Source organism: Falco rusticolus, chromosome 2 (assembly GCF_015220075.1).
Source record: "Falco rusticolus isolate bFalRus1 chromosome 2, bFalRus1.pri, whole genome shotgun sequence".
NCBI classification, from domain to species: Eukaryota; Metazoa; Chordata; class Aves; order Falconiformes; family Falconidae; genus Falco; species Falco rusticolus.
This window is the reverse complement of record NC_051188.1, coordinates 54,013,808-54,030,085: the sequence shown is the minus strand read 5'-3', so window position 1 is coordinate 54,030,085 and position 16,278 is coordinate 54,013,808. Positions and strand designations below refer to the sequence as shown.

Here is a 16,278-nt window from a genome sequence, read left to right as displayed (position 1 = left end):
GACTAAATAAATTTAGACTAAACAGTGCACTTAAAAAGTATAATGCTGGAAAATCTGGAGACCTACTTTTAAAGACTAACAGTTATCTACAAGAGTAATAAGTAAAGTGGGAAAGAGGGCTGACATACCAATAATGTTTTTTTCCTTTTTTTTTCATATATCACTCCACAGTGGGTCCTAAACCTAATCACAGAATGCCATCTTAATTCCAGATTTATCCCCCCCTTAAAAACCTGCTTAGAAAGTAATATTTAATGCTAACTCAGTATGCTAAGTCAGTTCACAAAATGATGGATTCTTTACCTTGGCACATTTTTAAATGGAATTCTGTTCACTAGGCATATGTATTAAGGCAATTAACTTATTCAGCACTACCTATGGAATACTTGCTACTATTCCTGAGAAGTGCGCCTCAACAAAAATTGGCTGTTATGTAAATACCTTGAAATCTGGGTGCCTGTACTTCAGTTTCTGCTTATATCAACTCTCCCATGTTGATTAGTGTGTTCTTGTCCATCATGCAATGGTTAAAAAAAAAAAAAAGTTTCAATAAACTCACTACTTTCATATTTCAAACACAGCAATGAAGTCAGTAATAATTATGGGCTGGTAAGCACCACTTTGATTCCTGTGAAGTTGATGGAACAACTAAACCTGGAAAACATTTCCAGGCATATGAAGGACAAGAAAATCACCAGGAGTAGTTAGCATGGATTCACCAAGGGAAAATTATATTTGACGAACCTAATCTTCTATGATGAAGCTACTGGCTTCATAGACAAGGGGAGAGCAGTGGATATTCTTTGCTTTGACTTCACTATGGCTTTTGATACTGCCTCCCATACGGTCCTCATAGACAAGCTGATGCAGCATGGGCTGCATGAGCAGACAGTGAGGTGGACTGAAAACTGACTGACAGTCACATCCAGAGGGTGATGATCATGGTAGGACAGTAACTAGCTTTGTACAAAAGGAGACAAGACTGGATCTAACCTTGTTCAACATCTTTGTTAATGATCTAGATACATCTTTGTTAATGATCTGTGTGATGGGAAAGACTATACTCTCAGCAAGCTTGCTGTTGATGCAAAACTGGGAGAAGTAACAGATACACTGAAGGGTTGTGTTGCCATCCAGAAGAACCTCGACAGCCTGGAGCAATGAGTTGACAGAAAATTTTAAAGTGCAACAAGGGAAAGTCCAAAATCCTGCACCTGAGGAGGAATAACCACATTACCGGTATATCCTTGGGGCTGACCATCTGGGAAGTAGCTTTGGAAGAAAGGACTCGGGGGACATACCAAGTTGAGCATGATCCTGCAATGTGCCCTTGCCACAAAGAAGGCTAACAGTACCTAGGGCTGCATTAGGAGAAGTGTTGTCAGCAGGTCAAGGGAGGTGATCCCTCCCCTCTACTCAGCACTGGTGAGGCCACACCTGCAGTTCCATGTCCAGTTCTGGGGTCCCAAGTACAAGAGAGACATGGACATATTGGAGAGACTGCAGTGAAGGGCCCTGCAAATGATGAAGGGACTGGAGCATCTCTCCAGCAAGAGAAGACTGAGAGACATGGGACATTTATCAATATATTTTTAGAAGTATTAAAAATCACAGATTACCAAAGGAGAGCATTCTGAAGTAGATTCTGTTTTGATTCAGCTCAGAGAAGAGGAGCCTCAGGGGGATCTCATCGGTATGTACATATATATGAAGGGAGGGTGCTTCAGAGACAGGACCAGAGGCAATGGGCACAAACTGAAACATAGGAGGTTCCCTCTGAACATCAGAAAAAACTTTTTCACTGTGAAGGTGATCAAACACTGGTACAGGTTGCCCAGGGATATTGTGGCATCTTCATCCTTGGAAATATTCAACAGCTGTTTGGACACAGTCCTGAGCAACTGTATCTAAGTGATCCTGCTTGAGCAGGGGGGTTGGACCTGCTGACAAGGGACCAGAGGTCCCTTCCAAACCTGACCATTCTATGATCCTGTGATAAAACTGACCAGTCTAGAAGTGGAAAAAATTCTGTTTGCATTAATTTATTTCCCTCTATGCAGTTGACAGCCTTATTTCAGTCAATCAAGACTTCTATAAAAGTAGAGCATGTGTAGAAAACATGGCAGTTATATCACAAAATGCATTTGAAAGTCTTCCTTTCATTCAGGTCTGTTCATTTTTACAATTATATTTTGTTAGAAATTGGATAATCTTCCTACCCCTTCCAGTTAATGGTTAGGAGAAAAGTTCTGACTTCTAGTATATCTCCATCAGACTCCAAGTTTTTCCTTCTCACTCTTTCATTGTGAGATGAAAGCTTAGATGATACTGTAGATATCTGAAGGATAGGTTACCATTAGCTTTTGGGTTTTTTCTTCAAACCCATAATGCACTTTTGAAGGGAATTTTCCAGTCATCCCCTTTTACTTGGCTTTAGTTCAGTTGTGTGAAATTGAACTGGATGAGTCACTCCAGGAGTGCACCTAATGCACTCCGACAGCTAATCATCCTTCGGTCTGCAGACCCAGACTGGAGTTAGACTGTGCTAAAACCCCTCTGATATGTATAGTGCTGGTTCTGCAAAACAAATGTTTTTCTCCTCCTACTGAGCCATATTACTTGCTGTACAGCAAAGTAGTACTCCACAAAGGTAAAAAAAGTGGTTGCTGCTGGACTCAGAGGAAAGGTTAGGTAGGTCACGACTCAGTCATTTGTGAATAAAAGGGCAGACTATTCACTCATTTTGTAAAAGCTCATAAAGGAACGTGTTTTATATTACAGTTCAAGAAATGAAGGTTAAAGTTCATTTCTCTTTTACATAAATTTACATACTTAACCACTGCTGACTTGAACTGGATCTGATGGAGAGCCCTACACATAGCAGCAGCATGTTATCCCATTACCTGCCTCTTGGATCACCCAAGGTTTCTACTTCTCCTAAACCATGATAATCCAAAACACTTTTAACCCAGTTTTACATATTCTGTAAATAAGTAATATTTTTCTCTTGGAAACAGATGACCAGATTATCATTGATCTGCTTATTTTCATATGCAATACTCTTAACTGTACCTGCTACTTGACTGTACGCTTGAACTCATCTGAAAATATAGTGATCTAATTTACTCAAGAGGACCATTTATTTTAGTCTCCTTAAAATAAACATTACAAGAAGATCCCTGGTGTTTTCCCACTAAGAGACTTATCTCATTTATGACATATGTTTTTTCTATATGATAAGTTACTGTATACAAGACGGATCAAAGCTGAAATAATAAATTACAGTCTGAGCCAAATTTAAAATGCATAGCTTTGTTATGCAAGAATTCTATGTGCAATCATACATACTCTATGTACTCGTACGTTGGTAGCATTGGTGAAAAATATTCTTTCTTCACAGGTATCTGTGAAACAATATTTTGTGTTCATATTGATTTAAGATCTGAAGACCTTATTTACCAAAATTCCACAAATTCATGTTGTTATAATCCTCTTCCATTGGTCATATTTAACAGTAAAAATAGTTAGAATTTTGGAAAATTAAATAAGGAGGGAGGGTTGGGGGGGTGGGTGGGGCAGGGTTCAGTGCATTTTGATCTCATCTTTACTATTGAAGTTGTTTGATCCCAATTTTTGTAATATTTTACATCTCAAGAGTCAATGACTGCTCAAATAGACTACAATCATAAGCTTTCAATACTTTTTGACTCTCTTTCATCTGATTTACTGTCTCCACAGTCTAGCTTGCTCCCCGATGTTGATTTAGACTTTCTGACCTTCTGCTAATTATCATATTTGTTAACCAACACATTAATTTTTCAGAGTTCACATTCCTTTTAAATGCTTCTTATGGTGTATAATAACAAAACAAAAAAGCAAACAAACAAAAAAAAAGTGGGAAGATCTTATTTTTAAAATTAATTACGAAATATCCCTTTCTCACTGTTTATTGGTCCTTTTGATAACGTCATTAAAATTTAATGTAAAATCTTCTGGTAAGACCATGCCTTCTTGTTCTATGAAGTTTGCAAAACACCTGTGATACTTGTGCTTAGATGTAAGCGTTTAAAGGACAAATAGCAAACAGGACCTTCCACATTTCTCTGATCTTTTTCAGGATTTCCTTTTAGTAAGGTCTGATATGAAAACATGGATAATTTAACAAAAAGATGAAATCACATTTTATGTAAACTCTTTTGTCTTCATTTTTAAAATAATTTTTAAAATGTCTTTAAAAAAAGGCTCAAAAAATACTTTGCTTCTGGATCTCACAGAATGTCTTCATAACTGCAGGGTATTGCAAATTAATTTGACTTCTGTCTTCAAAATTGATAGCTTGTAATAGATCTAAGAATAGTACATTATTATACGTCCAGCACTCTTAAAGTCTTATAGTACACAATATGCATATGTGTGTATATATATTATTAAAAAAAAAAATATCCATGGTTTGTAACTAAACTGTTTACTTGTATATTTTATCATCATTTTTGTATACTTGTCTGAATGTCTGGTATTTAGGTTTATGTTCAAATTCACTATTTGACCTTAATGTCACCAGTCAATCTACTTTATAACAATTAATAAGAATTATACTGCTAATTTTCAGTTTTGTTCTAGAAAGACAACTTCCCTTTCTAGTTGCAGTCTAGTGTTACTATGAATTCTACTTTAGTTTTAGTTTAGAACTAAAAATACATTGACCAATTTTTGTAAATATTTTGCCTCCTCTTGTTTAATCCCTTTGATTTATTTATTATGTCAGAGCACACACAATAAATACATAAAATACCATATGAAAGTTCTTGTACTATAGTCTTGCCTTACTTTTGAAATTAGGTTTACAGATTTCAAAATAAAGACTATAAAGTTCTTTTTATTAAAAAAAAAAAAAGAGGAATAAAAAGAAAAGTATCTCACTAGTCTTTCTACTGGATAACTAAATTGTACATAATATACTTTTCATTGATAAGAAGATGACTTTCTAGGAACAAGTAACTTTAACAAATACTTGATATGTGTTCAGACTTCTAGACATTCCTGTTGTTATCTCATTCCTATTGTCCTCTTTATTCACAAAAATCAGAGGAGACATACATCCTATTATTTGGTCAAAGATGCGTGATCTCAGCACTATTAAATCCTCATCATTGTCACAATTGTTCATTTCACTGAAAGACAATACATGACTTTGCAATTTTTCCCCTGTGTGCAATAAAGGGCAATGTGTCACACAGCAAATGTTTTTGCTAAATCTCAACAGGAACTCCCAGAACTGACTCTTAACAAATTTGCCAAAGAATAGTACATAAAAAACCACCATCATTGTTCTACTCCCTTAAGCAATGATTAGTGGCATCACATCTTAGTATGAAACTGGCAGAAAAGATTCACCTACATTCACCTCTGCAGTGTTGATCATCTCAGTGACTTTTTTCCCAGTTTTTTGAGTGGCCCTTCAGAACTGATAGAAACGCAGGTTTTGAAGAGTCTAAGCAGAACAAGTTGCAAAGTATCCTTCTTCTTCTACTTCCACAGGCACTGAACAGTAACACGCATGCCAACGTGTTTTGTTTTACTGAAAAGTAGTGCACAGAATGGCCAACTGTAGGGAATGATATAGTTTGGTAAATTTGTTTTAGCACAAAAAACAAAGCCAAAACCCCAAAAGACTTGAAAAAAAGCCTTTGGACTGGGTCTGGCAGTAAGAACGTGCTTAATTCTGGCAGGAAGGAAGCCTGGCTGGGATGGGTTTGTCAAGGACTCCTCAGTGACTGGCAGAGGTCCTGTTTCCAATTCCAGAAAGAAGAAAATGGGAGTAGTGAGCTGTGCTGTCCCAAAGATTGAGTCACACTTGGTTACATGCTTCACCTTAAGAATGTAGAAGTTAAGTGATTTCACGGCCTGTGTAAAAGAGCTTACCATGACACTTACAAGTGGAGCACTAAGTGCATTAAGCAGAAAATGGGTGTTATAATAGCTGACAAACGTAATGTGCATGATAACTGCCTATACCTGGGGGGAGTTTTAAGGATCGCTTCTATTGATGGTACCTACAACAGAGGGAGACTACAGGAAAAGCGGGTCCGCTGCAGGACCAAAGATGAGGAAGGAAGGTGACAATAGTGCAGCAGTCTTCCACTCTTTTTCTTACCATACTTAGGATTATAAACAGGGGATTGCTGCAAAGCTTTCCATCATCTTTGTGGCTACATCCAGCCTATGATGTTCATCAGGTACTTCAACAGTAAAAAAAGATAAATTATTTTCAAAAAGAGAAATGTTCCTTTTACCTCTACAGTTTCACAGTATTAAGAAAAAGTATGCTTCAATTCAAAATTACCATTTTAAAAACCAAAATGTGCAGGTGATGGTCTCTTTTTAACCTTAAAGATTTGAAATATTCCTTAAAGATTTGAAATATTCATTGATGCATAAGTCAAAAGACCCTGAGGTTACCACAATAAAAAAAGGAATGAAATAGCAAAAAGAATTCTTCAGAGCAATGCTTCCTTTATGAAATAATTTACATGTTTCCTAAGGCATTTTATTTTGGCTGGAAGGACAAGCTGTACAAGTGAAGAAGTGTGATTTTGCAAACTGTCTCTAATTGTGAAGCTTAGAAAATGACTCATTGCCTGTCTTTTTGCACAGAAGCAATTACTATTTTTACCTTGCTAACTTTCTCTTGTTGTGTTTGATAATGTATCACATTTATTTATCCCTTCTGGAGTTCTGCTTAAGATGTACTGTATTCTTTAGCTTAGTATTATGCTGAAGTGTACTGGATGTTAATATATTACCCTCATTCATCCAGACAGAGCTGATATTATTGCAATTTCTTAATTGTCCTGTCTTTGCACTGTTTTTATCTTTTTATTTTTCATAACATTATCCGAACGTCTCAGAGATCATGGTCCTGAATTCATGAGTCTGAATTATTTTAGGGTCTTATAGACTGACCTTTAACACTAAAATTATAGAAAATGCACAAAGAGAGAAATAGTGATGAAAACATGAGGTCTTGTTGGGCATATGGCTAAAAGTCCTAATTAACAGCTGCATGTTGCCTAACGAAGCTTTCCCCAGTATTTGGTGAATCTGAACTTCCTGGATGCAAAGAGGTTTGGCTTCAACAGGTTATAGGCATCTTCTACCCACTGTACCCTAACCTATAGCAGGAGTTGCTGACCCAGTCATGACTTAGACTGAGGAGAGGCAAAACTCAGGTATCCAATTTTGAAAAACAGCCCTAGACACAAAGTTACTACACAACATTTTGGTAGTGTCAAGACCATAAGACTGCTTTTTCAGTGAAAAAGACTAGACTCAGAAATGGTAACAGTGAGCATAGCTGTCTGAATATAGGAGTGAGTTTCACACTTGCAGTTGCAAGTTCTGGGGCTAAATCCAAGTGAGCCACCATTTCTAGAAATATCCCTCTCTTCTATCCCTTGTGCAACCATCTCTGTATCATGAGGGTTGCAATGCCACTCCGAGTGCTCCATCTTTCCGGTTACATTCAGTATGTTAAACTTAACGCAAGGTTGTGACTTCATTTTACAATTTTCACAACCAGAGCCAGACACGAGCATTTTACATGGACTCCAATACTATAAAAGGAAGGGAATCAGAAGGAGCAGAAAAGGTATTTATGTTCTTGTGAAATAGTTCTAGACATGAGAGGTCTGATTCTCTTAATACAGATATTAAAAGGGGGTAAATGGGACGTCAAAGTAGTAGAGAATTAAGGCACATATACAAAAACAATTTTGATCACTGCCCAACTTTAGAAACAATTTTGAGACTTTTCCTTCCAACAGATAATTATTTTGAAGGATCATGATATCTGACTCAAGAAGTACACTGTGTGCTTTGCTGTTCCTTTGCTAAAACCGTAACAGCCCAGACCTCTCAGCCTACTTAGCAGCTACTCTGGCTTGAAGATTGCACGTATCACCCACAGGAAAAAATTTAGGAATAGAGTTTAATAAGAAGACAGACTGTGGTGATCAAGCCCAGGGTTTGGCCAGAAAGAAGTATCAATCAGAAGTTTGTTTACATGCATTTGGCGACCTTTATCCCCTCTTTTCCCACATTTGTTGTCCTCAATCTACTTTGACCTCTCCTTCACCTTGCCTTTGGCCTTTCACTTAAGCACCCCATAATCAGTGTTTTTCAGTCCAACAAGCCCCTTCAGACATGGCAGGACAAGTTTGCTTTTTCCCATGAGATCCATCGTATTCGTACTCCCCACTTTTAACCAGTTACAAAGTTGTAGCTGAACCTCCTCAGAGCTTTGGGTTACTCCTACAAAGGCCCATCCGGCAGTGATCTGACAGCTCTGGTTTTTTCTAGTGTTTCTGTTATCTCCTGGTTCTTAGAGTCTGTGTGTCTGGCTGCTTAATTTATTCCTTCCCATGCCTCTTGCTCTGGTTGTTTTTCATAAGCAGCCTTTCACAAGCTAGCCTCACAAACTAGATATCTTTACATTGCACATACCCTCGCACTCTGAGGCTGCAGATCTCTCTGTCCACCTGCTGAGACTGGATTGTTACTCAAATCCCATACCACAAGACAATGTTCAAAGAGAAATTCAGTTTAAATAAAACCAATCCAAGAGAGTTAGTGAAATGAGCAATCCTGTCCACAGGTCTAAACTCTGTAAACATGGGAAAAAAAAACACGGAAGCATCCCCAGAAGTGAGTCCCAATTAATGTCTTAATATCTAAACAATTTACAGTTTTGAAAAGAAAAAAATTTGACTGCTTTGTCAATGACCAGTTGTCTAACAAACTGGTACAAACAAACAGGTCAAAAATAAACTTTTCCATCTCTATTAATCAAGACAACTATTACTTCACTTATATCTCATTTTTATTGAATATTTATTTTTAGTGTATGAGTATCAGTTTTTTGCAGAATTCTTACAGCAGTGGAAATCAAATGATATTCTTGGATTTAGCCTTTTGGAGGATCATAAGCTTTCTAAACGGAAGAAGCTGGAGTTAAAAGACCTGGCAGATCTCCCTGTTTATATATATATATGTACATATACATATATATATATAAATATTTACATACACATATATATCCAAACATTCTTGTGTAAGAGCATCTAGGTGAAGTGCAGAACTGACTCTTGGGAGTCCTCTGTAAGTATAAAGCTGAAAAAGGCAAATACAGAGTTTTCTGCCATTAGAGAGTCATTTATGAGATGCCAAAACCATAACACACAACAGGAATATTCCTGCAGCAGGGCATGTGTAGCAGCAGTCAAAGAGAGAGCACCACTTAACAGTACTTCATTAAATTCATTCTCCCACAAAGTAAGGTTCTAAGAAAAAAACATATCTGGGTTGTATTAGAAAAAAAAAAAAAGCGAAACGAAAATGTACAAAAGACTACTGTAGATTAGTGAAAAGAAATCCTAAAGGTTGTAAGAAATAACCATATTAAGAAGAATAGTAAATAATCAGAAAAGAGAGGCATGATCTATTATAGCTATGTCTGTAAATACCTGTGGCCCTTAGACACAGGGGCATGGGCTGGCTTGTATCCAAACTGCTTAGAACTAGCCCCTGCAACTAGCCTCACCCACAGAGCATCAACTGAGGATATCCAAAATAACATCATAAACCTAAGAATTAAGCAAACAAGACGATCAGGGGTTCATCTCTTAATACTGCTTCCTGAGTTTTGTTTTTTCTTTTGTTAGTTTGGATGAATCTAAAATAAAAAAAAAAATAAAATAAAAAAAAAAAAAAAAGATAGTGTAGGAAAAGAAAATGCCTTTTAAAGCAACCATACTTCTCTTGAAACTTAGTCCTTCTATCTATCTGAAATGTAAATATCCTCTTTTAAAATGGAGAAATAACAAAAAGGGACCTCAAAAAGACACAAATAGAATACTATAAGCTCCAGATACAGTTTTTTACAGTATGGGGTGGAACTTCACCATTCTTTAAATATTTTGACTCAGCAGAAAGTGGTGTTTGTTTTTAGCAGCAGTATAGTAGAAGTTGCAAATGCAGAGATATGCTCTGTCATAATGATAATTCTTTATTAAAGCTGGTTGAAAATGCAATATTTCAGTTTATTTTAATAAAACAGGAAGTTTTCCAAACAAAAAAAACCAAGAAGCAATTTTATTTTTTTCAAGCAATAATGCATATTTTAAGCCATTAGAGATTACTAGGTATATTTTTTTTCAAGTAACTCAGTTGCTTCAAGTAGCACATGTATAATAAAAGGTGGATCTGTTGATTTATAGTAACTTTGACAATCAGTCTATGACTTCTACCTGCACTATCAACTTTATGCCTAATAAACAATTTCTAAGGCTATGCAAACCATTAAATACTACTAAAGTAGTACAGAAATTATACTTCTCCAAAATAAAAACAGGAGTGCTGCCAACCATTAAAACCTCCCCAATACCAGGTATGTTTGTATATGTATTTTGTAGGTAGTTCAAATTTATTAGTTGCAGTTTCTCTGAAATCACGGTTTCATTCTCCTGTTTAAAATGTGCATGATTATGTGGGAGGAAGGTAATGCAGAAAGACAGAGAAGTATCTCCCTGCTGCACATTAACCTTGACTTGCACACTATCATAAAAGTTAGATGAAGAAAATCTGAATACTAGATGAAGCTACAATTTTGCAAAATGGGCAGAAAGTACAAATGTTATATCCATATTGCCATTAATAATACTTATCAAATATGTGGTGCTCTTAGGTAGTTCAAACACACAAATGTGGACTTTCAAAATATTACCTGGGTTTCCTAATAAATAAATGTAACTCCATAAATGCTGTTCTTTTCACATAAGAGACATTGTCTTTCCACTGAACCGGAGACTTCTCTCCCAGCTCTGTGAATAAATCTGTGCAGAATACCTGGTCATCAAACTATGCTTCATTGTTTCACTTTCTACTAAATATAAAAGTGAAATGTAAAGAACAATACTTAATTTTGAAATGTTTTTTTAGGCAAGTGTAATTAATAACAATTAGTACCCTAAAACAGCTCATCCTGGAGGTCATCCGCAGAGCATATGAGGAAAAGAAGGTCAGCAGCAGCAGTCAGCATGTATTCGCCAAGGGGCAATCATGCCTGACCAACCAGATAGCCTTCTATGATGCAATGACTGGCTGGGTAGACAAAGGGGGAGTGGTGGATGTTGTCTACCTTAGACACTGTCTCCCACAACACCCTCATAGGCAAGCTCAGGCAGTGTGGGTGTTGTGAGCAGACAGTGAGGTGGGTTGGGAACGGGCTGAATGGCAGAGCTCAGAGGGTTGTGTCCAGTGGCGCAGAGTCTGGCTGTAGGCTGTGGCCAGGGGTGTTCCCCAGGGCTCAGTGCTGGGTCCAGTCCTGTTCAACTTATTCATCATGCTGGATGAAGGGACAGAGTGTGCCCTCAGCAACTTTGCTGATGATACAAAACTGGGAGCAGTGGCTGACACACCAGCAGGCTGCACTGCTGTTCAGCAAGGCCTGGGCAGGCTGGAGAGCTGGGCAGAGAGGAACCTCATGAAATTCAACAACGGCAAGTGTAAGGTCCTACACCTGAGGAGGAACAACCCCATGCACCAGTACAGGCTTGGGGTTGACCAGCTGGAAGGCAGCTCTGCAGAGAAGGATCTGGGTGTTCTGGTGGACAGCAAGTTGCCCACGGGCCAGCAGTGTGCCCTGGTGGCCAAGAAGGCCACTGGGATCCTGGGGTACATTAGGAGGACAACAGCCAGCAGGTGGAGGGAGGTTATGCTCCCGCTCTGCTCTGCCCTGGTGAGGACACATCTGGAGTGCTGTGTTCCATTATGGGCTCCCCAGTTCAAGAGACACAAGGAACTACTGGTGAGGGTCCAATGGAGGGCTACGAAGATGATGAGGGGACTAGAGCATCTCTCTCATAAGGAATGGCTGAGAGAGCTGGGCCTGTTTAGTCTGGAGGAGAGAATACTGAGAGGGGATCTTATCAATGTCTGCAAATCTCTTCAGAGTGAGCATCAGGAGGATGGGGCCAGGCTCTTTTCCGTAGTTTTTCTTTTTCTTTGCCCAGCAACAGGACAAGGGTCAACAGGCACAAACTGCAACACAGGCAGTTCCATTTGAATAGGAGGAAAAACTTTTTTGCCTTGAGGGTGACAGAACACTGGCACAGAATGCCTACAGAGATTGTGAGGTCTCCTTCTCTGGAGATATTCAAAACCCACCTGGATGTGACTGTCTGCAACCTGTTCTACAAGAACCTGCCTTAGAAAGTTGATCTCCAGAAGCTCCTTCCAACCCTGATTACTCTGTGATTCTGTGAAAACAATACTGAACTCAACAGAATGTTCATGAAAATACATAAGGCACAGGAAATAATATTATGGGGAAAATGCTGATTTGGAAGAGTACAGCAGAACTAACATAAAATTTAGTTTCAATAAATACCTGTTGAACTAAAGAATTAGCTAGGGAATTATAGTAAGCATCAAGCAATTTATTATTGTAAAAGAAAAATAGGCACTTGCGTACTTCAGTAGCCTTTTTTCACAGATTTTTTTCTTTACATAATGTTTCTATCTTTGTCTGTTTTTACAAACTGTGAAAATAAGAAATCTGCTTACTTATCTCAGAAGCTCCTAAATGTAATCACAAATACTTTAAGCAGACATAATTCACTGATTTCAGCCCTTTGTGCTTAACTATCTTAAGTTATATTACTTATGTGTAATTATCATTTAGTTGGCTGAGGATTGTAAGCTATGTGATAATGAAGCAAACACCTACAAACCATATTTGCTCTCCCTCTCCAGTCACTAGTAATCTGTTAGAAGAGATTTAAGTGTCATTTACTGCACAGTTGTTTGTATGGTGTTATACTAATCAAGGACAAACAGAAAATAGCCATCTGAGATCACCGTGTATTACCACAGATTTTCTCTGAGTATGCAAGCTACATTGAAGTAGTAGAGGGGGTAGCTTTGTCTTAGTGTGAACTCACCTAATAATGAAACAGCTTGGGTACAGATAGCAAGATAACAAGAAGGGCATGGAACCTGTTATGAGTTAGACTATCATGATTGTCTGGTGGCTTTTAAGGTGGCTTTTAAGACTGCATATCCTGACTTGAGGTGTTCCTGTATATAAAGTCACGGACTCGTACAATCATAGAACAACAGAATGTTTTTTGGAGAAAGAACCTTCAAAGATGATCTACTGCACCGCCACTCACCTGCCCCCCCCACCCCCCCCATCCCCCCCACCCCCCCCCCACTCCCCCTGCCATGGTCAGGGACACCTTCCACTAGACCAGGTTTCCCAAAACCCCATTTAACCTGGCCTTGAACAAACACTTCCAGGGATGGGGCATCCACAGCTTCTCTGGGCAACCTGTTCCGGTATCTCACCACCCTCATCATAAAACATTTCTTCCTTATAATTAATCTAAATCTACCCTCCTTTAGTTTAAAACTGTTACCCCTTGTCCTGTTGCTACAAGTCCTGTGAAAAAGTCTTTCTTTGTCTTTCTTATAAGCCCTGTTGATACATTTAAATGCTGCAGTCATGTCTCCCCGGAGCCTTCTCTTCTTCAGGTTGAACAGCACCAACTCTCTCAGCCTGTCTTCATAGAAGAGGTGTTACAGCCCACCGATCGTTTTCATGGCCCTCCTCTGGACCTGCTGTAATAGGTCCATGTTTTTCATGTGCTGTGGCCCCCAGAGCTGGATGCAGTACTTAGGTGGATTCTCACCAGAGCAGAGCAAAGAGGGAGAATCGCCTCCCTTGACCTGCTTCTTTTGATGCAGCCCAGGATACAGTTGGCTTTCTGGTCTGCAAGCACATATTTCTGGCTCATATCTGTTCTTCCATCTACCAATATCCTTCCCCGAACAGCTGCTCTCAATCCATTCATCCCCCAGTCTGTACTGATACAGATGATTGCCCTGAGTCATATTTACATCATCAGTTCAGCAGACCATCAAACATAGGAAAACATTTTAAGGCAGAATCTACATTAGCAAAGACTGTAGTCCATTAGAAGGGGGATTTCTAAAGTGTAGATTTGTGGAATTGGTAGTCTGTATCCAAAGTTCACATTATACACATATCCAATTGTTTTAATTTGGATTAGGTGTAGTTTGCCTGTCTTCCTTCTAGCTGCTGGAATGTATTGGCTGTGCTCTTGGAGAGTATCTTCCAATTTTATTTCTTCTGAAAGGAATCCAGGTTTTGTATTGTAAGACAGCTCAACTATGAAAAAAAAAAAGCAGTGGCTGGGGCAAGCAGAAGGTATGTTTTAAATGCGCTTTCCTGATCCAAACAGAAATGTTGAAGCAGGTGAATGCTTATGAGACCTTGCACCTAAAAGTACATTGCTTTAGCACAGGAGAAGGCTGAAACTTTACTGAAAGTAGGACAAAACCAAAGCTGTAGTTGTATGACTGATTAGTTAGTCTAATTTGCAGCTGCATTTATTCTACCCCAGCAGAATTTTGAAACTGTATATTTGAATGCCGCAGCCTGTGTCAAGGCAAAACCAACTCTAGCAAAAGAGCATTTAGGTTAACCCTGCCTGACTCAACTGGGAACCAGATAAAAATCACTCCTACAGTCATGAAAGCTGAGAGGCTGAGAACGTGGTGCCTCTCTGCTGTGAGAGTCTCTCAGCCTAGGGGAGGTAAATGACTACAAGCATTTCTAGTCTGTATCAGGATGAAAACAAGTACATTTATTTAAATGAGTAAGTCAGCCTTACCTTCACATGAACTAGGAGAGTTCAAACAGTTACAGAAGAGAGACATGGTCAGGAAAAGTTCCTCACTGCCTCTCAGCAACCATCTCCTAGCTGAAGTGCAGTACATTAAAATAACAGTGCAAATGGTTTTAACAAACACTAACATATTAAATAGGGATATAAATTACTGCACTAGCAATAAGCTGTCATAAAAAAAAGAGCAAAGAGCATGGTCTTAGACATGCCCAGATTTATTCTCCACAAGTCAAGAACATAATTTAACTAATAATGTACCTAAATTACGATGTTGTTCCCTTCAGAGCATAAAAAATCTTGCTACTTTAATTTTCTGTACAATCATTAAAGAGAAATAGCCTTTCTGAAGATCTCTAGATTACAATGCGGTCAATTTAAGTAAGGAATCTCCTTCTAGCTATTAACCATATGAGTAACTAAAAATTTCCTACCTTTACCCAAGATTTAAATCTTTAACTGAGGGTCAGTAACCAACAAATCAGGGTTGGTTCCTTTAGAAGGAGGAGAGAGCAGCAATATTCCCTCTCAACATTTGCACAGCTTTTGCCACATTCACTCTGGAAGTGGGCCACCAGGTCCTTCTTTGCCTCACAAAGCAAAAAGTGACCTCTGAAGAGACTCCTGGGATGGGGCACCTTTTTGTTGATATGGTCAGCCAAGGGACCAGAAGCAGAGCAATCAAAAATTATCTGCGGCTTTTTTCAAGGGATGCATAGATGTGGGATTCCAGTCTTTGCCCCCTGGAATGTGGATGAGACAGTATCCTAGGAGAAGGAAACTGTTGATTTAAATCAGTCTTTGTGCTTATTCATACTCCAGCAACTCAAGACTTGTCATAGTGTCTCTGCTGTAGTTACTGCAGTAGACATTTTGGTGGCCCACTGGGGACCTTTACCTAAACCTGGGCTGAAAAAATCAGGTCACATCTGCACTCCTTTTGAAAGTTGGCTTCAGTGACACTTTTGTGCCACTGAGGTAGGGACCTTCTCATGGGGTGCTTCACCCAAGGAGAAAAAGTAAAACAAGTAGAACAAACATCCTACAGCTTAGATTTCTCACTTTAGTTTCAACACTTAAAATCAGTTTGGGTTGGTTTGTGGCTTGTGTGTGTGTGCGCATGTGTGAGTGGCAGTCTCTAGAGCAACTAGTTCTTTGATGGGGGCCAAACATTTAAGAGCATCTGCCTAATGCACTGGCTTCAGGCTCATCTGGCTGCTGATCACATACAATTATTTGGCAAACGGCTGAATGAGAAGGCCTCTCCGCTGATTAAAGAGACTCAAGACAATGTGGGGTTTTTTTGTGTGTGTCGAGGGTCAATATATAAGAAAAAGCTTCTTACAGCGCTCAAGCTGGAACTCATTACAACCCTAACAGAATACTTATGAGGGGAAAAAAAATGTATTCAAGTGAAGAGTACATTTCCACAGTCGTTTCAATAACTAAACTAACAAGTGCAATACAATTTAAAGGTAATATGGAGGAAATACTAAAGAAGGAAAATTAGCTA

General features: G+C 38.6%; 1 protein-coding gene across 1 annotated transcript in view; it reads right to left on the bottom strand.

Annotated features, from left to right (window-relative positions):
- GPC5 (glypican 5) overlaps positions 1 to 16,278 on the bottom strand; it is a 710,635-nt gene that overhangs the window by 231,432 nt on the left and 462,925 nt on the right. The window lies entirely within an intron of this gene.